Here is a 24465-nt window from a genome sequence, read left to right on the forward strand (position 1 = left end):
CGTATCTACTTGCTGTGTCCGTCATTAATACCTTATCAACGCGACTCCTCCTGGGTTGAGCTGAATGCCCAAAGCGCCCTGATCAATCCAACCTAATACTGACAGCCCTTTTTCAGCCACGTACAGCTTGCCGTTTGCCTTGCGTCCTTTGAATTAGAAGGCGAGGGGGCAATATCCTACCATGGCTTTAGGTTCACCGGTGTATGTGACTGGACGTATGTCTGGGGAACTTAGGCTTGCTTTCGTCTCATTCAGAAAGTTCGTTTCCCACATGGATCGTTGCACTATCGTGTAAGGGGAACCCGAGTCTGCCACTATGTCGTTCTCTACTCCTCCAATTCTCATTCTCAGTACGGGTTTTTTGGAACTTATGCAGTATATCCCCAGTACTTGGTCATTTATGCACAGAACTTCCTCTTCATCTTCTTCTTCTCCCTGTGTTTCTCCTTCCTCGCCCTCTTGGGTTACATATTTCACTTCGGCCTTCCTGGGTCGGCGTCTGAACAATATTTCGTAGTGGCCCGTGATGCACCGTCTAGAACCTCGATCGTGTGTTGGAACTCGTCTGTGTCCATGGGAGGCCTGGTTTTCTTCATTAGGTTGTCGTATAATAAGATTCCCTCCGGGCCTAGGTTGTGCAGGAGTATCTTCTTCTTCCTGGAGCTCAAATACGCCCCTTCGCCCTCTTCTTCTAGGGCTGATAGATAATTCAGGAAATACGTCTTCCAGTCTTCCCATGGCATAGTTGGCTCGCCTCTGGTGGGTAAGAACGGGACCAAGTTGGTGAGGGAGGACTATTGCGTTCTCATTTTTCCCGTGTTATGTGGGACCTGGTTTTGCGGCGCGACTGCGCTTGGCGGGCTTCCCGGCGCTTGCCTCTCTCCCTGTCAGCCTTGTCGTGCGTGCACCGGGCTTCCTTCCTCACTGCTGGACGTACTTGGGGGGTCCAGGGCTGCGTTTTGGGACACTTGTGCTGGGCCACGGCTCACTCTGCACTCCGGTAGGGTCGGTCGGGGGCTGAAACTTTGTGGGTTTCGCTCGCTACACCTCTTCTAGCTCCTCTCAGATGCCCTCCTCTTTGGTGTCCCCGTGGACCTGGGTGCACTTCCTCTTACTGTGCCGCCTCTTTCCTTGTTCGCTATGGCTGCATGCACTAGTGCTCTCCGGGTCCTCCTCTGTCTCCTCACTATTAGCTGGGTGTCTAGGGTGAACTGTGCACTCACCAGCTGTACACGGGTGGTGTTTCTCTGGTGGCCTGTTCTTGCCTGCCAGTGCACCGCTCTCTCTCTGCTGGGGCCATTTCCTCCGGTTACACTCCTCTCCCTCTGCCACGCTCAGTGTTCGTGGGCCTCCGAGTGCACTGCGCCGATTCTGCCCGCAGTTAGACTATCCCGTGCCTCGTCGCCATTTGTAGGAATGATTTCCACCATAGGAATCACCAAAGAGCCAGTAATTGTGGTGGAAACTTGTATTTATTGACTGAGCACCGGGGAGAGCGTCCGATGGGCTCCGGAATCGCGGCACTATCCAAAATGGCTGCACTTCCGGTTCCACCTGCGGCGCCCGCCCCGAACAACTAGAACGTCACCACAAGAAGATGTATAAAATGGTACTAGGAACACATTACCGGCTGCAAACCTTACCAGGTGATATCAGCACATCAAGTGTATCCAGCTAGATAGAGCACGTTGCAAGTCCTTGTTCTACGCCTCTTATGCAAATAAGGATGGAGGATAAGACCACGTACACAATATTAGCAAACAACCCCGTGCTTTGGGTACCTGACTCGGGAACATTTATAGTGTTAAAAAATACAGTTTGACTTTCGGGAACTTTAATGCTGACAATATGCCTCAAACAACCTTTTATAAACCCATTCAATCATTCTGAATGCACCAAAACTATATGATTTTTATGAATGTAAATTTGAGATTCGACTTTAATTGAAAGGAAGTGAAACATCGAGGGGTGCTGTAGAACCACAGACTGCAGTGACAAAGACAGCAGGGTGTGGTTACGAGATAGGGTGGTACTGCACTGCGTGGTTCCTTCTGCAAACAGCTTCCAAGTAAGGGAACATTAAAACATACCACAAAGGCGAATTACCGCATGCGCGCGCACGCAAATATATTATGTTTGCAAAATAGGTTTTAAAATGTTGCTAAGAGAATATGGCACATGGAGTGGCACCAGTGGGAGGTGAGAACCGTTGAGGATATCACTGACAGTGACCAATTGGTTGATGTACAGATATTCAAACTTCTGATTCCGATTTTTAATTTTCATTTCTGCTTTCCCTGAGCTAAGGGTAGCATTTCAAACTGAGTGGCCGAATAATTACGGTTGATTATAAACATTGAAAAATAATATGAATAGCCTGTTGGGCGAATCTATATGTTTTCTGCCAGTTAAGCATATTTTAATTATCGAACAGTATGACATTATGCAATTTTATATTTGAATGTCCAATAGGTAGCCGACACTTTAGGCCAGGATGTTTCCACACAAAACAAATACATCCAAAACAAAGTAAACCTACTTGAATAAACGGCTGGTCCTCTTTTTCCATACATAAAAAATCGTCAGTGAAGAGTGGTGGATCTGTTTTTTCAAAATACTGGTTTGATGAAAGATTATGGGAGTCGTTTGAATTTGGAAAGTTAAACTGTTTTTTCCGAGCATCTGTTGTTGAAAATGCATTATGAAAGTATGTGTGTAGAAAACTCTGACTCCATCAATGCCCACAAACTGGGAGGCTGGAAGTGAATTGAAGTTGACCTCGGATGATTCACTGAGCTGAGTTTCCCTCCAGTAGTGAATCCTGATTAGGCATGGGCGGATTTTGCGGATTCGCAATCCGCGAATTGCGAAAATCCGCAAATTCTCGCAGATTTTGTGGATTTTTTTTTGTGTTCGCACGGGTTTCTGAAAGTTCGCGAGGGTTTTGTACAATTTCGCAAATTGCGAAATTGTACAAAACCCTCGCGAACTTGCAGAAACCCGTGCAAACACAATGTGCCCAGCCTACTCATGTAACAGACATGCCGGCTGTGTGTGCGCCCTGGAAAGCCCACGGTTGGGGGATGCACAGCACTTGCATCACCCTCTCTCTGCCTGCCATTGCGCGCATTGGCGTTTCAATGTCCGATCCTGCACACAACACACTTCCAAAGCCCGTACATGCCAGTAACCCGATTCAAGGCCCAATTCTCCCGATTTATTTTTTTAAATCTCCCACTTTGCTCTTCTGAAATGTTGGCATGTAATATGTAACTATTTTACAATGGCTCCAGCAAGCTGCCAGCGCCGTTGTAAAATAGTTACAAAGTTAGCTTGCACAGGAAGCACTTAGATAAAATAAAGCAGCACCTGCTTCGTTTTATCTAGTTGTTCCTGTGCAAGCTAACTTTGTAACTATTTTACAACGGCGCTGGCAGCTTGCTGGCGCCATTGTAAAATAGTTACATGAGTGGGGGTTCAACTTTTGAACCCGTTACGTCCGAGGATTTTTTTTGCGGATTTTGCGGGAAATCCGCAAAATTCGCGAATTGCGGATTTCCCAAAAATCCGCAAAATCCGCGGGCGTAATGGATTTCCCGCTCATGCCTAATCCTGATGGCCAAAAGAAGAAGAATCAGGAAAAGGAACAAGAAGGAAACAACAGCAACAGAAATCACCAGATACAGTGTCAGGTTTGATTCCATGTCTGCGGGAGCTAAAGGGTTACATATATTGTGAAGTATTTCTGGCAAACTGTCTGCCAACACTATGGTGACTGTCACTGAAGGAGAGGAGTCTGCCCATTGTCCTTCACTAAAACCACCACACACTGCTTTATGGAGTCCTTTCCATAATGGTATGGCTGTCCTGATTTCTCCAGTGTGAAGACCTACAGTAAACAGTCCCTGGTCCGTGGATTTCAACAGATGGTAGGAGAGCAAGGCATTTTGCCCAAAGTCAGAATCAACAGCGATCACCTTAGTGATGAGATACCCTGGTTCAGAGGAGCAAGGTGCCATCTCCACCCCAGAGGACCCATCTGTGGGGGATGATGGGTATAATATTTCAAGAGTGTTGTCATTCTGATCCAGTATGAAGAATGTCAAAGTGACATTACTCATAAGGGAAGGAGAACTGCCATCTTGTGCTTTCACATGGATTTAAAATTGTCGGAACACTTCAAAGTCAAAAGGCTATAGAGCATAGATGACCCCAGATTCAGAATTAATGGCTATATAAGAAGATAGTGAACCGTTTCAAAATTTTCCATCAATGATAGAATAACTGACCTTGGCGTTCTTGTCGCAGTCCACATCTGCTGCCTTGGATGCAAAAATGGAAGGGCCTTGAGGTATTTTTTCCATTATGTAGAAGCTGTAGGACATTTTATGAAATACTGGTGGATTGTCGTTTTCATCTGTAATCTGAAGGTTTATGCTTTTTGTTTAAGACAAAGGAGGCATTCCACTGTCTGTGGCTGTAATTGTTATGTAATACTGTGGAACCTGTTCCCTATCTAAAACACTATCAGTTACCAAACTATAATAATTTCCAATTGAATTAAGCAACTGAAAGGGGATTTGGATTGGCAGAAAGCAAGTGACTTTTCCATGCTCTATTAAATCCCTCATGTACCTGCAGCAGAGCAATGACTGTACCCAAAGGGCTATTTTCAGGAAGCTTTTGAAGCACAGAAGACATTAAGATCTCTGGGCTATTATCATTCACGTTAATGACCAGGTTAATGCAGCGTGATGATAAAATCCCATCACTTCCTCGAACTTCAAACTCATAAAATTCGTTCCTTTCAAAATCTAGATTTTCAATTAAAGAATTTTCCCCAGTTTTAAAACCCAGTCTGAGATTCTGCACAATATTTTCCATTATTTTGCTGAAGGAATATGTTACTTCTGAGTTTGCTCCTTTGTCAATATCAACAGATTTGATGCTGCCCACAACAGTCCCTTTGGCTGTGTTGTTGGGCACACTGATCTTATAGACAGACTGACTAAAAACTGGTGCGTTGTCATTAACATCCTGCACATTGATCTGTATCCACAGTGAACCTGATCTGACCGGATCCCCTCCGTCCGTGGCTGTGAGGATCAAGCTGTGAACTTATTGTTCCTCTCGGTCCAGTGGTTTCTCTAGGACCAGCTCTACATACTTTGAGCCATCTGTACTGCTTTGTATATCGAGTGTGAAGTGTTTATTTTCACTGAGTTGATAGTTCTGCAGAGAGTACACGCCCACATCTGCATCATGGGCCTCGGGAAGCACAAACCGGGTGCTGGGGACAGTGTTTTCAAGGACTTGTAATATTTGATCATCAGTAAACGTGGGGGAATTGTCATTAATATCCTTAATCTCCACTTCCACGGCATACACTTTCATAATGTTTTTTGAAATAATCTCTACATTTAAAAGACACTGAACGATGTTCCCGCAGATACTTTCTTTGTCAATTCTTTCACGGACGTACAACTGTCCTTTGTTTAAACTGAGACCAAATGCTGTGTCCTACCTCTGTAATCAACGCGGGCTCCTCCCTCTGATAACTCGTTTGCATCTAATCCAAGATCCAGAGCCACATTCCCAACAAAAGAGCCTTTCCTCATTTCCTCGGGAATGGAATAACGCAGCTGCCCGGAAGCGGCTCCCCAGACTGTCAGCAGAGCACCAAGAAGCAGCAGAGAAGCCGCGGAGTAACAGCGCCTCGATGCCTGAGCCCTAGAGTAACAGTGCCTCGATCCCTGAGCCCCGTAGTAACAGCGCCTCAATGACCGAGCCCCGGAGTAACAGCGCCTCCATGCCTGAGCCCCGGATTAACATGGTTGCGCTCTCTTAGCCATTCCTGTCACAGAGACCCCCGGGTTTCCAGTAGAAATCTTAGCCTTCTGAGCTGGTCTGGAACGAGCGCCCGGCTGTGTACTCAGCCTAAGGACAGCAGGCAGGGGACTGAGATTTCCAGAGATATTCCCGACTATATAGTGTCTGTGAAAGACCCGTTTCTGTTGCATTTGTACCACGTGATTAAGCGGATCTTGGAGGATCTCTTTCCTTCTTTGGTGAACAGCGGCGCTCAGTGTCCCAATTGGTAACTGCAGGACCTGATGCACTGCGGCAGAAATGGACTGAAACAGGCTGTAGAGCTGCTTTTACTTTTACTTTCACTTTCTTCATTTTAATTTTCCATGCCCAATCCATGGAAAAGTGAGACTATGGTGCATCTACCACTGACTTGACACGGGGTCGAGTTGCGGGGAGAGTGCGGACTTCGATGAGTTCATGTCAGTGTAAAGTAAAAGTTCATCAGGTACCTTTTAGATATACTTTTGTCCTTAAACAAGATATATTTAATCACTCTGGTGCAGGACTCGCATTGGTTTTTAATGTTTCCAGCAAACATTTTAATATATTGCCAACACATATCCAAATGGGCTCTAGAGAGTCATTCAACAAACAAACACAGATTCTTCAGTAGATGCCTCTATTTCCGTGATGCTACAATGGTGCAGACGTCTCAATGCAGCGGTGTGAGGGTCGCATTTCTCTCCTGAGAGCACAGAGTACATACTTGCGGTGGCTCTAAATTCACATTTACAAATCCTTCCAGATTCAAACCATCAGTGTGGCAAAAAAACGCTCAGAGGGTCTAGAAATGCGGTGCTTTCCGCGACAGAGGCAGAACTTGATGATACAGGGTGTGTGGAGATCAATTTATAAGAACAGCTCCTATTATTTAATTACCCATGCTAGTAAACACCTGCTGTCAGTCGAAGAATAGAACTGAAAACTAACCTGGTTCAGTGCGGAGTGTCTGAGCTTTCAGCTGAGTCCGTTATTCTCTCTGTACCTTTCGCCTACAATTTAAATCAGCCAGGATGGCGGACAATGCTTAATTTGTAATATAATGAGTGCCGGTGCCCAAGGCGCTGCTCAAAATCACACGGCTGTGTTTTTAATGTCTCCACCCCACATACCAAAGCGGGCCTTTCATTTGCAATCAGACACTCCTCCTTTATCTCACTTGTGGAGGTCCCTTCTTTCTCCGTTTTGGACAGTTTTCCCATCTTTCTCCACCCTACTTCTTTCCCCTTTGCGTGTTTAACCCCTTCCTGCTCGCAGTCATATTCTATTAAAAAAAATGTTGGTGTGCCCCTCCTGCAACCACCGGCTCAAATTAAGTACAGGCTAATATATCTGTGAAAAGGAAGCACAGATCAGTTTAACATCCTCACGTCCCCTTCTCCAAACTTCGAGGAATGTATCTGAGCTCCGGGCACAGGTTCTGTGCTTGTGTCTCTGTGGACCCAACAAGTGCGACGTGGAGCTTTGGCATCAGAGGGACCGCTCTTAAGCAGGGCCGCGGCTGCCCTCTGCCTACTGCCGTAGGGCTAAAGGGACAGCGCAAGCACGCCTCACCCCAGCTTGACCTGTAGAAGCGAGGTGGGAGGACGAGGAAGCAGAAACTCCCGCCCGTTCCTCTCCTAAGCAGCCCTAGATGGCACCTGAAGTGCTTCCAGCTCAGGAAGAGTACCCAGGCCTGCAGGGGGTGCAGGAACAGATTAAACATGTTCCAGCTGTGAGTGGAGCGGGACATACGTGTTCAGTCACTTCATGCCATGAACAACCAATGGCTGCACTGGCAAGGTTCCAGGTTTAGCAGTGGCAGCTGAGGCGCCCTTGTTCGGGGTATGTGAACTTTATTGATAGTAACGGCCAGTGCAGTTTAAAGAGGGGGGGGGGGGGCAGAGAATATCCCTGACACAACATTGATAAAGTGGAGTGAGATGAAAGGGCTGCCCGTGAGAATGATCCATCAGGGGCAGGCAGGTTAGCACTGCTGTTGTAGATTCACAACTGATTCCACAGTTATTCCAGCAAGAGGGGGGTTGGGCCTCCCCGCCCCTCCTGCGGGGCTGCACATTCTGAGCTTTGTGTGAGGGTAGACGGCGCACCTACACCTGAGATCCTGGCACCGTTAACACACATGGTTTATGATAGTGAGTTGAAAGTGTGGCATTGACTGAATGAATGAATGACTACACATTTGTATAGCGCATGGTTACCCGGAGGCATCCCAGCGCTTCAGTGGTCCATTCATTCCCGATGATTTAGGGGAACAAAAATTTTTCAGCATATTCCTAAACCTTAGATGGTTCTCCTCCAGACGGATAGCATCGGGCAGGTTGTTCCAGAGTTTTGCCGACTGTACAGCAAAACGTCTGCCGCCCATACGGCTTCTCCTTATCCTTGGGACTGCCAGTAAGTTCTTATTACTGGATCTAAGGGTCCTGTTGGTTTGATAGGGGTGAAACAAAGGTTGAATAAGATTGGGTCCTGTCTTGGTCAGGGCTTTATGAACAATGGTCATAGCCTTAAATTCAATCCTTTGTTGTTCTGGCAGCCAGTGTAGTTGCCGGAGCGCTGGTTTGGCTGAGGTCCTTAGTGGAATGTCTAATAGCATCCGGGCTGCACAGTTCTGGACAGTCTGTAGGGCCCCAAGTGTCCCCTGTGGGGCCCCTAGGTAGACTGCGTTGGAATAGTCAAGGCGAGTTAAAATCAGAGCCTGTACTAGTATCCGCCTCGCTTGAAACGGAAGCAGCCCAATGATTTTCCTAAGTGATCTAATCAGTGCATAGCAAGTAGCTGCTACCTTCCGAGCTTGCACCAGAAAATTAAGCACTGGGTCCAGCCATACTCTCAGACTCTTAATTCGCTCTTTTTGGGGAGGGGGCTGGCCCAGAGTATTCGGCCACCATCCCTCCACCGAGGAGGGTGCATTATGTCCTAGCATCATGACCTCCGTTTTTGCTCCGTTGAGTTTCAGGAAGGAATCATCCATTCACTCGCGGACTCTGCTGAGGCAGGAGGAAAGCTTGTCATAAGTTGACTCCTGCCCAGAAAGAGTGATGATGAGCTGAGTATCATCAGCATAGGTCACCAGTTGCACCCCCCAGGGTAACACCACCTCAGCCAATGGTCTCATATATATATTAAATAAAGTTGGGCTGAGGGATGAGCCCTGGGGGACACCACAGTGTAGATGCATAGGGGGGGGGAAGAGATGTCATCCTCAAACACCGAAAAGGTTCGATCGGAGAGGAAGGACTGTAGCCACCTCAGTGCAGTCCCAGTGATACCTATATTACTCATCCTTTGAGTCAGAATAGAATGATTGACAGTATCAAAAGCAGCACTGAGGTCTAATAACAGTATGGCCGCACAGCTGCCTCCATCAACAATCTTCCTTGTTTCCTCTACTACTGCAATAAGGGCAGTTTCCGTGCCCTGTTTGCACCTAAACCCAGTCTGGGTTGGATGTAGTAAGTTGTTATTTTCGATAAAAGTGGATAACAAGGAGTTAACGTATTTTTCGGCGATCTTACTGATAGTGGGCAGCAAGGCGATAGGGCGGTAGTTGGCCCAGTCATCAGGGTTAAGACTGGGTTTTTTCAATAACGCCTTTACTCTTGCCTGTTTCCAAGAGGGAGGGACTAGTCCAGCTGCCAGGGAGGAATTGATCACCTCCTGAATCACCGGGGCCACCGTGTCTGAAACCAAATTAAGGACACTTGGAGGTGCTGCATCAGCCGGTGAGCCTGATTTCAGGTTACCCAAAAGCGACTGAACCTTCAGACAGTCGGGGGGGGGGGGGGGGGGGGGGGGGATATCTCAAGTAGGGTCAAATCTGGGGCCGGGCGGAGAAGTGGTCCTACAGGGGTCCCCTGAAATGTCAAACAGATGTCTGCTACCTTCGAGGCAAAGAAGTTTGCTAACTCCCTGCAACGTGTGTGGGCAAGAAGAGGATCACTAGTGGGGGTCGAAGGGGTGACTAAGGACTTAAAGATTTAAAAAATTTCCCTGGAAGAGCTGGCAGCAGATGTAATTTTTTCTTGGTAGTAGTTGGACTGGGTGACTTTAATAGCTCGCTTGTAATCATGTAACGCTGTCCTATAGCTATTTTTACTAGCTTCAAGGTAATCTTTCCTCCACATCCTCTCCTTCTGTTTGCAAAGCTGTTTATGGGCTCTAAGCTCTGGAGTGTACCAAGCTTTTTTGTTCACCCCACTACGATGGGACAGTTCAGTTTTTGGTAGAACCAGATCTAATGATGCCTCCAACCAATGATTATAGCGAGAATTTGTTTCCGAGGGATCATTGCTAGATTTAGGCAGGGTTTCTATAAGATTCGCCATCCATTTATCCTTTGACAATTTGGACCAGACTCCTTATTTTTTTTTTAGAGTTTAGCCTGGCCTGGCTGTTCTTGGGGGGTAAGGGAAATTGCTGCCACTATAACATATGCACTAATGATCAGTGGAGCAAAAAACCCTCATATGTTGTACTGAGTACGATGTACACACATGAATGTGCGCTGAGCACATTAGTGCCTTGCAGGGGACGCTGACAAGGCCAATGCACATGTGGTGTTCCAGGACAGCAAGTTGCTGAATTAAAAAATGATGGATTTCCGACCTTTTTCCAGTGGAACCGACATGAGGGTGAAGAGCACCAGCAGTGGCAAAGGCTGGAGTTGAAAATGTGAGCAGCACTGACCAGCACGGCGCATTCTAGGGTTGGCGGGAGAAAACCCCCAATGGACAGGAAATAAAACGGTCTAGAGACTTATAAGAACCCACTGTAGATGGGGGAGGAGTGTGCAGGATGTATAACTGGAAGTATTTCCTTAAAAGCTTTTTCTATGTAATATTCGCTCAGAATGTTTACAAGGCTCATGCGACTGACCATGCAACCCCCATTTATTGTAAGCAAGAACCATCTTCTACATATAACTCTAGTCTGATGTATTTCCAGTCCAAGAAGACGAATAGGGTCTACTTCAGGAAGCACAACATTTCTGTTATGTTCAGTAAACAGGGAAGGCGCTGAACTAACTGCGTTTAACTGCTTCATACGATTGAGCAATCCTTGATCATAAAATATAATAATATTTAGATTATATTTTGGGAAGAGCAACACACAGTTCTTTAGAAGCTGCTAAGCTGTGCAGAATAAACCTCCTTACATGGCTACAATGATAAACAAGCAAAAGAAATTAAAAACCGACATAGTTCTCCAAGGCCAGTATGTTTCTGTAAAATTAAATACACTTAAAACCTACTCAATAAATACCCTGACAAACATATCTAGGGCTTATTTCTTTTTATTTTGAAATCTCCAAAGAGTGCAAGCAAAATAACCCAGAAAGTCTGTGCAAAAACTGCCATGGGACCCCAAAGAAAGTGCTGTAATTGTGGCATGCTGTAGATAACGCCCATCACAAACAGCACAAGAACCAGTAAGCTCCACATCACAGAGGAGATAGAAACAACTTTAAAAACTGGTTGCGTAAGTAGAAGGAAGAGGTGAGCAAGACTGACTATTTTCTTCTTCTGAAGTGTTGCAATATTTAATCAAAATGTAATGAAATTACACTTTCCTTTCGAAGTGAGGTTTTCCTATATCTCCCAAGACTTTTTTGTATTTTTAAAGTGAGCGCGCACCTCACACACAACAGGGTTGTAAAATACTGGGAAGACATGTTCGAGCAGAACATGTTCTTCGGTGAGAAATATTCTGTGCAAATTAGAGTACATTTGGTATGTTGAAAGACTTTTTTTCTTCTTTACTGTAGGGCATGCACTTGCTGTAATTTTGTTTTGCAAATTTAGGCAATGGGACATGTGAAATTCTGTGTAACATTAGTCTTCATCATGTCTGTTTTAATGCAGTGCATTTACGACATCTCATTTCACCCAATTTAATTTCAGTTTTGTGATGTCCATGGTTTTATTTTCAAATAATTTCAATACTCAAGACAGAGAAAAGGAAATACAGAATTTTTATGAAACAGAACTTGATTTTAAAATAAGCAAGTAGAACACTAAATTCGAATAACCATCAAATAAAATGGTAGTCTAAATGAATGACTGTAACAGAATACACAGCAGTTGATCTTTTGCCATCTTAAAATAATCAAATAAGTCATGTCGCTTTGTTCACAAACCCCTTTAAAACAGACGCCGAGGACCTCACTTCTTAAAAGCTGTATCATATGAACACCCCCAATGTCCTGCTTGTGAAATCTCAACTTTATGCCACACTGTTTATATAGAAGGAGGATGCTAGACTAAGCTGCAATACAAGTGCGATTTAAAATATCAAATGACTACCCAACAGCATATGAATGAAACGTAAAACCTGGTGAATCACACACAAAATCCGTACAGAAAACGCGATTGTGACAGATAGTAGATGTTATTATCCAACTCGATGCTACTCATTTTGTCGACCCCTGAAGGATGAAAGACTTAGAAGTACTATTGGGATTCAAACCCGTGAATAAATGATTAGGCCTGGACCTTGCTTTGGATCGTTCAGGAAAAGGCTCAAGGATTATCTTTCCAGATATGCGGCACACTCCATTACCATCCATTTGGAACCTCGTATCTTGGCCACACAATGTGAAGCAATTGAGCAACAGCATAAAATACCATTATGTCACATTTCCAGTCCATCAACAATACAGGGCCATTTCCGTATACAGCAGTTCCAAGTGTCACACAAGAAAATCATATATGTATATTCTTAAAACTGCACCACCTTCTTCATCGGGTAATATGACCCATACCGCAAATAGTACTGCACATGAACTAACTAAATAAATGAATGGTGCCTACCTAATTAAAAACAGATGCATATGTTTACACACATACTACATAAAACAGCTCTACCCACTGAAATGCATAGTTAGGCTCTTATTACACATGGCCTGGTTTTTTCTGGGCTCTGTATGTGGCTTGTATAGGGACCAGAATTATAAGTTTTGTAGCAAATATCACATTATCCACAGTTTGCGAGGTAAATTTACCCCAAGAAATTGCCTGTTAGAATCTGGTCTCTGTGGAATTCGACCTGAAGCAAAAATTTCACACACCTTCATCATTTTCAGTGGGGAAGTCACTTAGGAATTAGTGGTAATTACTGCTGCTGGAAAACAGTGAACCCAGGGTTTTGAATTTCACCTGGCGTGATCACCACCTTAACTGGGCCACTAATACTGAAGGTCTTGGAGTTCTTTTCACATGCTGGTTTTTAATATTTATTCCAGACAAAAAGCTGACAAGCGGCTGTTGATATTACGCATTTCTAATGGTAGAGAACTCTATGAGGGAAGAAAGCAAAGGCACCCTGAAGCCATCTCCTTTGCTAAAGAAAATGAAGCCATTTCTCCCAAAAGTGACTTCAGAACTGCTGTTGAAGTCCTTGTACTCTTGCATCTGGATGGTGGAAGCCCCCTGTTCCAAGTCCTTCAGACTCCACATTGGTCCCCCTCCAAAGGTCATTCTACATGCTGCACATGTCTCCTCCTGGGCCTAAAGACACATGAACACATCACCTCTATCTTGATGGAACTCTACGGGATAATGTGTCACCCATCCCCATTGCCAAGACCAGCTGCATGATCTGTAAAGCCACCATGAACATCACCCCTGCCTATCTGTCCGAGAAGCTCGCCATTCTTGGGGGCTTTCAGCATGTCTGTGTTTGGGGTGTTCCTTGAATATGATTCAAGCCTGTTCCTGTCAATTTACTGTCATTTAATTGTAGAGTAGGAGCCGGTATAGGGTTTATAAGCACTTTTACAACTGGATTTGTTTATTTGGGTGAAATGGCAGATTTCTTTTCTCCTCTTGCTAATACCAGCACCAGAGATCCACACAAATTCAGATGCTGAAACTGGAAAGTAATTTATTAACACTTCGATCTTCAATAGCAGCTCATTCAGATAGCACAATAATATCCCATGTAATGTTCAAAAAAGACCCTTTATAAACTACTTGTTAAGGTTACCCAGCAAGTCACTGCTTTAATTATGTGTAACATGTTTAACACATTTGAAGGGTTAAAGTAATCTTAGAAGTCTTCAGAAGTACACTGCAACAGATGCAAGTGTATTCAAGTACAACTTTCTGTACGGACACAACACATTGCCTTTCTGGTAACTTTTACTCATTAAAAAGTCAGCTGTGTGGCACAGTAGATTTTGCATTACACAAACACACAGCCACATGCACTGTATGTGATTTCAGATTAATTCATAAGGCCAAAATGCTCTTAATCAACTGATCTCTCAATTTGCTGAATCTAATTGGAAGTACAGGCTAGTTTTGTCTCCTATCATGGCATCTGGTTTCCTTTACTGGTTATCTCACGGGACCCTAGACACATGTTATATCCTTGAGGGAGAGCTGTGCTTGTGCTACTTGAGCTCAGAGACTTATTCAAAACCGCCCCACAATCATTCCGTATTAATATAATCTAAATAATATTAACAAGGTGGAGATCCACAACCTTGTTCTGCTCTTCACCTCTTTTTTGTCAGACAGGACTCAATCTGTCTATCTAGAGTCTTTCCGCTGTTCTGCCAACTCTCTCAATGTGGCATCTCTTAAGATCAGCTCTCAGCTCTACTCTCTTTAAATCCTCATACTCTTTAGAGGATGTGTAGGCCCTGGATCATTTGTGGTCATATATAAATAATTCAGCACAAATATTAATATCCACCGAGTAGTTTCTTCTGTTAACGACCAGCTATTTTGGCAAGTTGTGTGGTGCCTGTTAGATTTCTATTATTTCTGTTTTGTATCAAGATTTATGTTTTATGTGAAACAATATTCAAACTGATTTTCGTGAGAACGTCTTTTAGTATGTTTCACTCTTTAAATTGTTACTAAATATCAGCACTATGCTTCCCTTAAAATGTCAAATACAGTAAAATGTTCTAGGTGTCATATTATAATTGTATAACGTGAATTTTGATTACAAGTTTCGTTAGACATTAGCACAATCTTGGCATCTCCAATAAGTTTTCATATAAAACATCTTAATAGTGTTAGCTTTGCAAACAGAAATGTGCTAGGTAAGAAGAAGCCATGCAAATAACACTACGAGGGATAAGCATATGTGTTAATTGTTCTGCATGTTTAGCAGTATGTGAGGTTTCATGTTGTAATTAGTTTACAATTGAGTTTGAATGTTATTCGCTTACCCCAGGCTCTCTGCCGAGGAGGTGCAGTTAAAGAGAGGCGAGAGGGTGAGGAGCCTGCATCATTGTCCTTTTAACAGCAGATGGTGCATGGGCCTCAGGGGCACATGAAGTGCGCTTGGGGTGAATGTGATGGGGTGAATGGATAGTAGTACTGGGGCATAAGTGAGTGACCACACCAGTTTGTAATATCAGGTAGAGGATGTAAGGGTCCTGTGGCCAGTACTAGAGGTAAAACACTACTCATAATTCTGACAAACTATTAAAAATACATATTTGTATTTATTGGTGCACACTAACTGCTGGTTACAAACCACTGACACTAAATAACTAGTAATGCTGCTATTGAGTTGTTTAAAGTATTGAGCTGTGTTTAAGCGCACCAGCATTTGGAATACTAAGTGAAAAGACTGGCCATGATCTTCACACTTAACCTGCAACAGACGAAAAAGCATGCAGCAACTGTACTGTAAACACAAAAGCGGACACACATACATATACACACACACACACACACACAGCTATACACACATACACACACAGCTATACACACATACACACACTCTCTGTCTAACACATGCACACAGCTTTTCCGTAGTCAAACGTTTAATTCAATATAGTGTGTGGGGGCCGGTTACGCACTAACATTCACTGAGTTCCCACATTCAGGAAATCCACTGATGTCCCTGCTCCTGAAGTTGCTTCATGCAGACCCCTCGTGAGCTATATCCACTCCTCTTAGACTCATATGGTGACCTCTTATGGTGACCTCTTTTACAGTTCATTAAGGACTGAAGGTGTGTGGTCTACTTGTAGGCAGAGAGGGTTAACACCTTGGCTGCTTGAGATATTCCTCTCCTGTGCTGGGCCCTAATAGAATTGGGTGTGGTCATGCCGAGCTCAGCTCGTCATGAGCCCACAAGCACTGTGCTTCATGACGAGCTGAGCTAGTCATGAGCACTGAAGGGGTTGAAACACTGCTTGGGCACTAAATTGCAAGACAATGGTGCCTCTGTATGGGAGGCAGGGCAGGAGGCCTGAGTGGAAACGAAACCTGCAGAATGTGCCTCCTTCAACAGGGACCAGAGAAGCCCCCAGTCTTCTCTAGGCTTTGCAACACCATTGCATTGAGGTCCAGGGGATGGGGGGCAAATTTGCAATGAGACACCTGCTCTCCATTAGATGAGCAAGAGGACCAGTGTGCTGTGGTCTGGCTGTGGCGTACTGGTGCATGCCCCATGTTAGTGGGCTGGGCACAAGGCCCTGGGCATCCACCCATACTACCCATGTCTAGCACCGGCCTTGCCCACTTAGACTGATTTGATATGAACTAAGAAATATCCACCATGTTCCTAAACGGATGTGGCAAAGGCAAGCTATTTGTAATCACAACTGGCAAGAACTCTCACCTGATTCAAGCCGTCACTCCCAATAGATTCTCCAACAGACTCGTTTCCGATCCCAGAGTCATTTGCAGAAGAGAGGACATCCGTGGAAACCTCCTGACTTGGTTTAAGGAAGGTGAAGTGATTGTTCCCAGAACCCATGGCCACGGCGACCTCATAAGAGTAGGGCAGGGGCAGAGTTCCATTCTGGTAATTAGATGTGACTCTTGGATCAATGTGTGAATAAAGAGCGGGGGTTAGAGATTCAAATTTACTGAGTTCCTTGTGGTTTTTGCATTTGAAAATCACCACAAGCATCAAAGATAAAACAAATAAAAGCGAAATTAAAGCTAATGCTAAAACCAAATAGATATTTAAATTCGATTGGTTGTCTGTGTCCTGTGGTTGGTTGCTTAGCTCAGGAAGGGCCTCCTGTATGTTTTCTGCAAACACCACGTTTAGCGTAACTGTGGCTGACATGGGCGGCTGTCCATTGTCCTTCACCAGGATGATCACCTTCTGCTTGACGGCGTCCTTCTCTTGAAACACTCTTGATGTCCTGATTTCTCCAGTGTGGAGCCCGATTGTAAAGAGTGAGGGGTCGGAGGTCTGAAGTAGGTTGTAAGAGAGCCACGCATTGTGTCCAGAATCTGCATCCACAGCCACTACTTTTGCGATTAGGTGACCCTTCTCGGAATAATGAGGGACCATCTCAAACATTACAGATCCATCTGGACTGGGTGCAGGGGAGAGGACTTCAGGGGAGTTATCATTCTGATCAACAATAAAGACCCTCACGGTGACATTACTGCTGAGAGGAGGAGACCCAGAGTCCTGACCTCTCACCTGGAACTGAAACTCCTTCAGCTGCTCATAGTCATAGGAGCGCTGGGCGTAGATCACACCAGTCTGGGAGTTAATGGAGATGTAGGAGGAAAGAGGGATATCCAGGTGAGTACCTTGTACAAAGTAAGTGACGCGGGCGTTTAGATCCAAATCTACATCTGATGTCTTTAGACAATAAATGGAGACCCCGGCTGCATTGTTCTCTGGGACATAGACCTGGTAGGAAGATTTATCAAAAATGGGCGGGTTATCGTTGATATCGGATAGCTGCAGTCGGATAGTTCTACTGGTGGCCAGAGGCGGAGACCCTTTGTCTGTGGCTGTAACTGTGATGTTGTATTCTGGGACAGCTTCTCTGTCCAGGTTGCTTTCAGTTACAAGCTTGTAATACTTTCCAGATGAGGAGATTAAGCGGAAAGGTATGTTTTCTTCAATTTGACAGACAACCTTGCCATTGTCTCCAGCATCTCGGTCATGAACACTGATGAGCGCTACCACAGTACCCGGGGAGGAGTCCTCAGGGAGGGAACTGGAGACAGAGGTAAAGGTTACCTCCGGGGCATTGTCGTTCTCATCAGTAACTTCTATATGCACCCGACACTGGGCAACATGCCCCCCTCCATCCCTTGCCTCTACTGCCATTTTGTAATTATTCTTCTTTTCATAATCGAGGGCACTCTTAATTTGAATTTTTCCAGTATCTGCATCCAAAGCAAATATAATACTGAACTGGTCAGGTATGTTGCTAAAAGAGTAGGCGATTTTGGAATTTGAACCTTCATCCTTGTCCGTGGCTTTTACCTGAAGCACCAGTGAGTTTATTGCGGCCCCTTCACTGATGCTGGCTCTGTAGACCTCTTGACTGAACACTGGGACATTGTCATTGGCATCCAGTACATTAATATTAATGTCCACGGTGCTCGATCTGATTGGATCTCCCCCGTCAGAGGCAGTCAGAACCAAGCGATGGTGACCTTCTTTTTCACGATCTAAGGCAGTTTCCAGAACTAATTCCGCATATCTGTAGCCATCGCTGCTCGCTTTTTCTTCCAAGACAAAATGTGGGTTTGGGCTCAGCTTATAGCCCTGCAGGGCATTAATGCCAATGTCAGGGTCCCGGGCATTGCCCAGTGCAATTCGGGTCCCTGGCAAAGAGGCTTCAACTATTTCTACATCCACGGACTTCTTTGAAAAACTCGGGGGGTTGTCATTAATGTCCTTGATAAAAACTGCTACGTGAAACACATTCATTGGATTTTCCACAACAGCCTCGAAGGTGAGGGAGCAGGTGGGTGACTCCCCGCACATCTCCTCTCTGTCGATCCTGTCACTCACCTGCAGGTCCCCGGTCACAGGGTTTACCGACAGATACTGCTTGTCAGCATCAGAGACAACACGCAGATTCCTGCCGGACAAACTCCCGATATTTAACCCCAAATCCTTCGCTATGTTCCCAACAACGGAGCCCCGCTTCAGTTCCTCTGAGATTGAATATTGTATCTGTGCACCGACCGCCTCACAGACCCACAGAAACAACAAAGACGCCAGTACTTGCCGCCTGCCTCTCGGTGCTGCGGCTCCGGGGTGGGCTCCGAGCCCCGTCATGGTGAGCGCTGCTTTTTCTTTTCACGAAAGTACAGATTCTCGTGAATATTGCAAACAAAACACTATCAAAATCTTGAATTAGAAATCCACGCCGAGACAATATCCAGAAATGTATAAGGGCGCTTCCGTTACATCCCAAACTCGCGCTGTTAAGATTTCTGCTCAGAGCTCCCGGCTGTGAATCCCTTCCTTCCCGGTCTCTGCTTCACTCCAAAGTGACCGAGCTCTGCGATGACATGAGGCTACAGTGATGCTCGGGCTCTCGCCCAGGATTGGGCAACAGCGCCACCTCGTGCCTCTTCCCGGGCACTCCTGGCACTGAGCACTACAAACCACTATTTAAGAACGTGCATACAAGCAAATAAAACTGTTACTAGAAACGCATTAACGGCTCTAAAGGGTTAATGACTTCATATCAACACATCAAGTGCATCCAACGTGATAGAGCGTGCTCTAAATCCTTGCTCTATACATCTTATGCAAATAAGGCTGGAGGATGAGACACATTGCTTTGGGTACCTGACTCAGCGCCTTGATCCTTTTATGAACACAGTGATAAAGTTTGTGGGACTTTGAAGCTGACAATATCCCCCATACCACCCCTTAACTGTCCGTTCAAACATCTAGAATGCACACAAATTATATGATTTTTGGGGTTGAACCGCATTTGCCCTTGACTTTCCTGTCCCTGGATAGAGGGCTTACCTGATAGCTGACGCTCCTGCTGTCATCTTTGGTAGCCCTCCCGCCGCCGCTGCTGGTCATCTTGCGGCTGCCCATAGGAGGGAGACTACACTTCCCAGTCTGCCCTGCTCCCACCACGAACTCGACACAGCTGACACCGCGCCCGGAGGCGCTTTAAATTCCAGGCAGACCCGCGTCGCGGAATCGCGCGTGGATCGCGCCGGGCGAAGCCCGGGCAAAGGGCGGGCCCTCTGTGGCCCTCAGTGGCACAAGGTGGGCAAGGTGGCCGACCCCCTTTCTAGTATCGCAGGCGATATGTCTGTCGGAACAATCCAGGACACTGAAGCTTAGCTAGTAAGATATTATACTATTGTCCTGCTAGGCATAGTTATGTTTGCATTGTAAAAGGGCCGTGTGGAGCATTATAGTCACCACTGTGTCATCTTAGTTACCCCATGTAATATTGATACTGTTGTGTTATCTGGTTGTTTTCCTACTGATAATTCCCCCTTATCTAATATAGGGAACAAGCAGTACATATATTAGCAGTTCGTAATGCCTGCTTCTAAAGACAAAATACAGGGGAGGCTAAAAACCACTCTTCCTAGCTTGACGGCGATCGGCCGTATGCTCCAAAAGACCATTGGGGTGGTGGCAAATGCCATCGAGCATACAGAGAGGCGCCTTTCGCTCCACCCCTCATCCACATTAAATATCGTAGGGACAAGCATTAACAGGATTCTTATTTGGCTCCTTCTTTTGTATCCCTCCCTGGTACTAAACAAGTCTTAAGTACATGCCCAAGTCCCACTAGAAGAGGAAATGTTTCAACGGATGTAAAGGTGTTATCTGTTAGATTATCTCTGCCATCTGACTCCCTTAGTAAACGTTCATCACTGGGGAAGATCTCAGAAGCTGTCACCCCACCAGCTCAGGTGGGAAAGGACAACTATGAGGGTGATATCAGCATCCCACTTGAGCTACGTGACCAGTCCCGATCCATAGAGATAAAGGAGAATGGAGTACTTGAAGATAAACTACTAGCATCCACTTTGGAGGACCCATCACTAGCTGACCTAGTACTACCCTCCCCTATAGAGATCCAACAGATCCCGTCCACCCGGCAAACGAAAAGGAAACATAGGGGTGGGAAAAACAAGGTAGATGTGCCAAGATGGCTAAATTGGTACGTAGCCCGCAGAGGAAGGAAACTAAACAAGAGTATTCAAGCCCACTGGTTAGGGGAAATGGGCCTGTACATAAACTCCCCTGTTCCAGTTCCAATTCTGATTTTATGACAGAACTTATCGGGACTAAGGAACATTTACTTAGGTCATTTATAGCTCCTCTAGTTCATAGGGTTAAAATTATTACAGATAAACTGGGTGAATTTGAACATATGTTAAAGAAGAAAGTCGACCAGACCAATGAGATAATGATTAATTTACCCAAACATCTGCTTGTTAGCCCATCTCTACCTCCGGCTCCAGTAGAAAAAAATCTAGGAAAGACCCTACAATCGGAACCAGTGAGGGTAAGCAGGACTTCTAGTACTGCGGTCATTAAGTCCGACCAACCTATGAGGAAAACAGGGGTTGGCCAGAAGTTAAAGCAAGCAACCGCCCAACGTGGAACTACCCAGGTGGAAGGAAATAGGCCTTATCCCCACTTCAAACACCCAAGGGGTCTTAGGAGGAATGTACATCTTTCCCCGCAGGCGGCCCCTTTTGTAGTATTACTGACGGGGGTACCAGAATTAGCGATAGGCAAGACAGAAGATCACCAAATGCTGAAAAATAAGGTTGTTCATTGGTTGGCAAGCAACAAGCCATTGCCTCCCAATCTTAATGGAAAAATACTTCATGTCAGAAGAGTAGGGTGGTTGGGTCATAGAACAAAGGACTTAATGGGGGATGTTGTCATAATAAACTTTAAGGACCACAGAGTAGCTAAACATATAGTCGAATGGTTCGACAACAGAGCTGGTGAAGGAAATTCTACTAAGGCAATAACCTTTTTCTATCTCCAGTCGTTAATATCTAGAACTCCTTTTCCACCATCCGATTCGGAGCAGCTGTCACACCATAGGGTCACTGGGATGTTCCCCCCAAGACCCAAGACCCAATTATGATACTCATACTCCTAGTATGGTGCACACTATCCACCAAATTTCAAACAGTCAGGTTCCTGGGTATGAGGACAGGCTATTTACTAATTTTGGTCCGAGGTTACAACTAGACCAGTGCCCTCCTCGTTGGACCCTCCCAATGTACAACAGGTTTGGAGTTTTAACTGGGATGGACGAACAAGATTGACTTACGAAAGTAAGCGTGGGAGTGGCCTCGCTACCTGGTAGTCTCCCCTCTGTCCAAAAGGGGGTGGTGGGCGCCACTGCACTTGAGAAATCGGATTGTGTCTCCGCCCTCCTCGTTGGACCCTCCCAATGTACAACAGGTTTGGAGTTTTAACTGGGATGGACGAACAAGATTGACTTCCGAAAGTAAGCGTGGGAGTGGCCTCTCTACCTGGTAGTCTCCCCTCTGTCCAAAAGGGGGTGGTTGGCGTCACTGCACTTGAGAAATCGGATTGTGTCTCCTCCCTCTCTCCCCAAAGTGTTACTTCTACTCCTAGCCCTGTTAGCGCTGATAGAGTACCTTTGGTTAAGCCCTTGGTTTGTCGGGTGGGGTCGGGTAGCTCTGTTGCTTCTATGATGAAGGCCTCTTCGTGGAATATTGCTGGCCTTGAATCTAAGCTTATCCTTCCAGACTGGGCTAGCTTTATTGACAATTCGGATATCTGGTCATTCCAGGAAACTTGGGCTTCATCCCTGGTCTATCGTAGTGTTTTTTTAAATTTCTCCAGACCAGGGACGAGGGGGGCACGTGGTAGACCTTTGGGAGGCCTAACAATTTGGGTTTGTCAAAGAGAAGGTGTGACAGTGGAAGAGATCCCCATTGACAACTTGGATATGATGGCAATTTGGGTTAGCTCCACAAAGGGTTTGGATGTTGTTATTGTGAATATTTATATGAGGGGCCTTTCAGGTGGCAAATGTTCACCGGTTGGCCATGTTTTGGAGGACTTCCTAAACTCATTACCAAGGAGTGCTAATAGGGTGGTTATGGGGGATTTCAACACCTGCTTTGAGCCCCTAGTCATGAAAGATAGCAGGCTTTCAGAGGATGAGGACTCCCTGTGGGGTATTCCTGGGTTGGACCTTAATCCAATTAAGTAATGGACCCAAGCGGCCCTGTTTATGAAGGGTTTATCATTAGACAAGGGTATGAGAGCAGCTAATGGTAGACTGAAGTCTGACAGGCATGGGGCAGTGACCTATGACAACGGAAGATCCGGGTCTCGAATAGACTACATTTTGGTTAATCTAGAGATGTGGTCAAGTCTGGTAGATATGGTGGTCGAAAGTAGAGCTGAAAAAGACCATAACCCTTTAGTCCTTACCATTAAAGGTAGCAGCTTCTCTGAGTCTACAAAGGTAGAAACTGCCCTGCCCCAGGTTACCTTGGCTAATAATGAAAGAAGGGTAAGATGGCCCAAAATAGTAATAAATGAGGAAGCTATGTCCCGGATTAGGCGTATGCTCATGGTCACATTAGCCAAAATCCATAGCTTGGAACATCAGCCAGAGCTCATAGCCAACTTCCGTACGCTACATAATGAACTCTTTGCAAAACTTAAAACTGTATTTGTTAAGAGTTCGCCTTTGAGTACAGGAAGCAAAAAGTTGAGAGCCTGTTCATGGTTCGATAATAATTGTAGACAGGCCCAAAGGTCACTATACACTGCTATAAAATCTAGAGTGCAGGATTCTATTCGTAGTTGTAGGGCCTCCTATAAGGCTGCCCATTATACTGCTAAGAGGAACTGGGATGAGGAACGCTGGAGAGTACTGTTGGAGGCATGTCAGGGGCACAACATGACCACATTTTGGCACCTTCTCAAATGGGGCAATCGCCCCCAAGATGCAGCCCCCTCAAACTTCGTGGAGCCTAAGGAATAGGTCACGTATTATGGAAATCAATTTAAAGTTAACAATCATATTACCGCTACCTTGCCTCCTATTATATGCGAGGATGCCCTGGTTTTTACTTCTAGCGCAGTTAGGGCGGTCCTAAAGGCTATTCAGAGTGGCAAAGCACCTGGCCCTGATTCAGTTCCGGCTGACATGTTTAAACAGGACCACGATATTTGGGTTCACTATCTCACTGCATTGGCCAAAGCATTGGCAAAAGAGGCAGGGGTCCCTGACTCTTGGCTGGAGGCAGAGATCATACCTATATATAAAAAAGGTGATCGCTCCTCGCCGGCTAATTATAGACCAATCAGTCTTATTGATTCAGTCCAAAAGATTGTGGCCCGTCTATTTTTGGGCTGTGTCTAGTGTTGGATTTCGACATTTTATCGCCCTTACAAGCTGGCTTCCGCCCACACATGGGGACTTTGGAACAAGTATTTAGGTTTATGACACTATACTGGAAGGTGGTTCTTATAGGGGGTGGCTTATTATTTGCGGCCTTTGTTGATCTTAGGTCTGCTTTTGACCTCGTACCCAGGACTAAGTTGTGGGATGTCCTATTGGGGTTAGGCATGCTAAAGGAGCAGTTGGCCTTACTTATTAATATGCACGCAAATACCTATGCCAAGGTCAGGTGGGGTAGGCCAGGTGAAGTTACAGATAGCTTTGTGGTTGCTAAAGTGGTATGGCAGGGGTGCGTCTTAGCACCAACCCTGTTTTCTCTGTTTATTAACGGGGTAACAAACTATTTCTCTAACTTCCCGACGGACGCGCCCTCTCTTGCTGGGAGGAAAGTTCCCCTGCTCATGTTCGCTGACGACACGCTCATAATATCTAAAACAAGGCAGGGTCTCCAG

The 24465-nt window shown here is 45.5% G+C and overlaps 1 pseudogene across 1 annotated transcript; it reads right to left on the reverse strand.

Annotated features, from left to right (window-relative positions):
- Positions 1 to 16431: 16431 nt before the first annotated feature.
- On the reverse strand, positions 16432 to 19106 carry LOC147702719 (protocadherin gamma-B5 pseudogene; annotated as a pseudogene). The gene has a single exon (XR_015297365.1). The product of XR_015297365.1 is annotated as a protocadherin gamma-B5 pseudogene (transcript).
- Positions 19107 to 24465: the final 5359 nt, after the last annotated feature.

Source organism: Lissotriton vulgaris, chromosome 7, assembly GCF_964263255.1.
Source record: "Lissotriton vulgaris chromosome 7, aLisVul1.2, whole genome shotgun sequence".
Classification (NCBI taxonomy): domain Eukaryota; kingdom Metazoa; phylum Chordata; class Amphibia; order Caudata; family Salamandridae; genus Lissotriton; species Lissotriton vulgaris.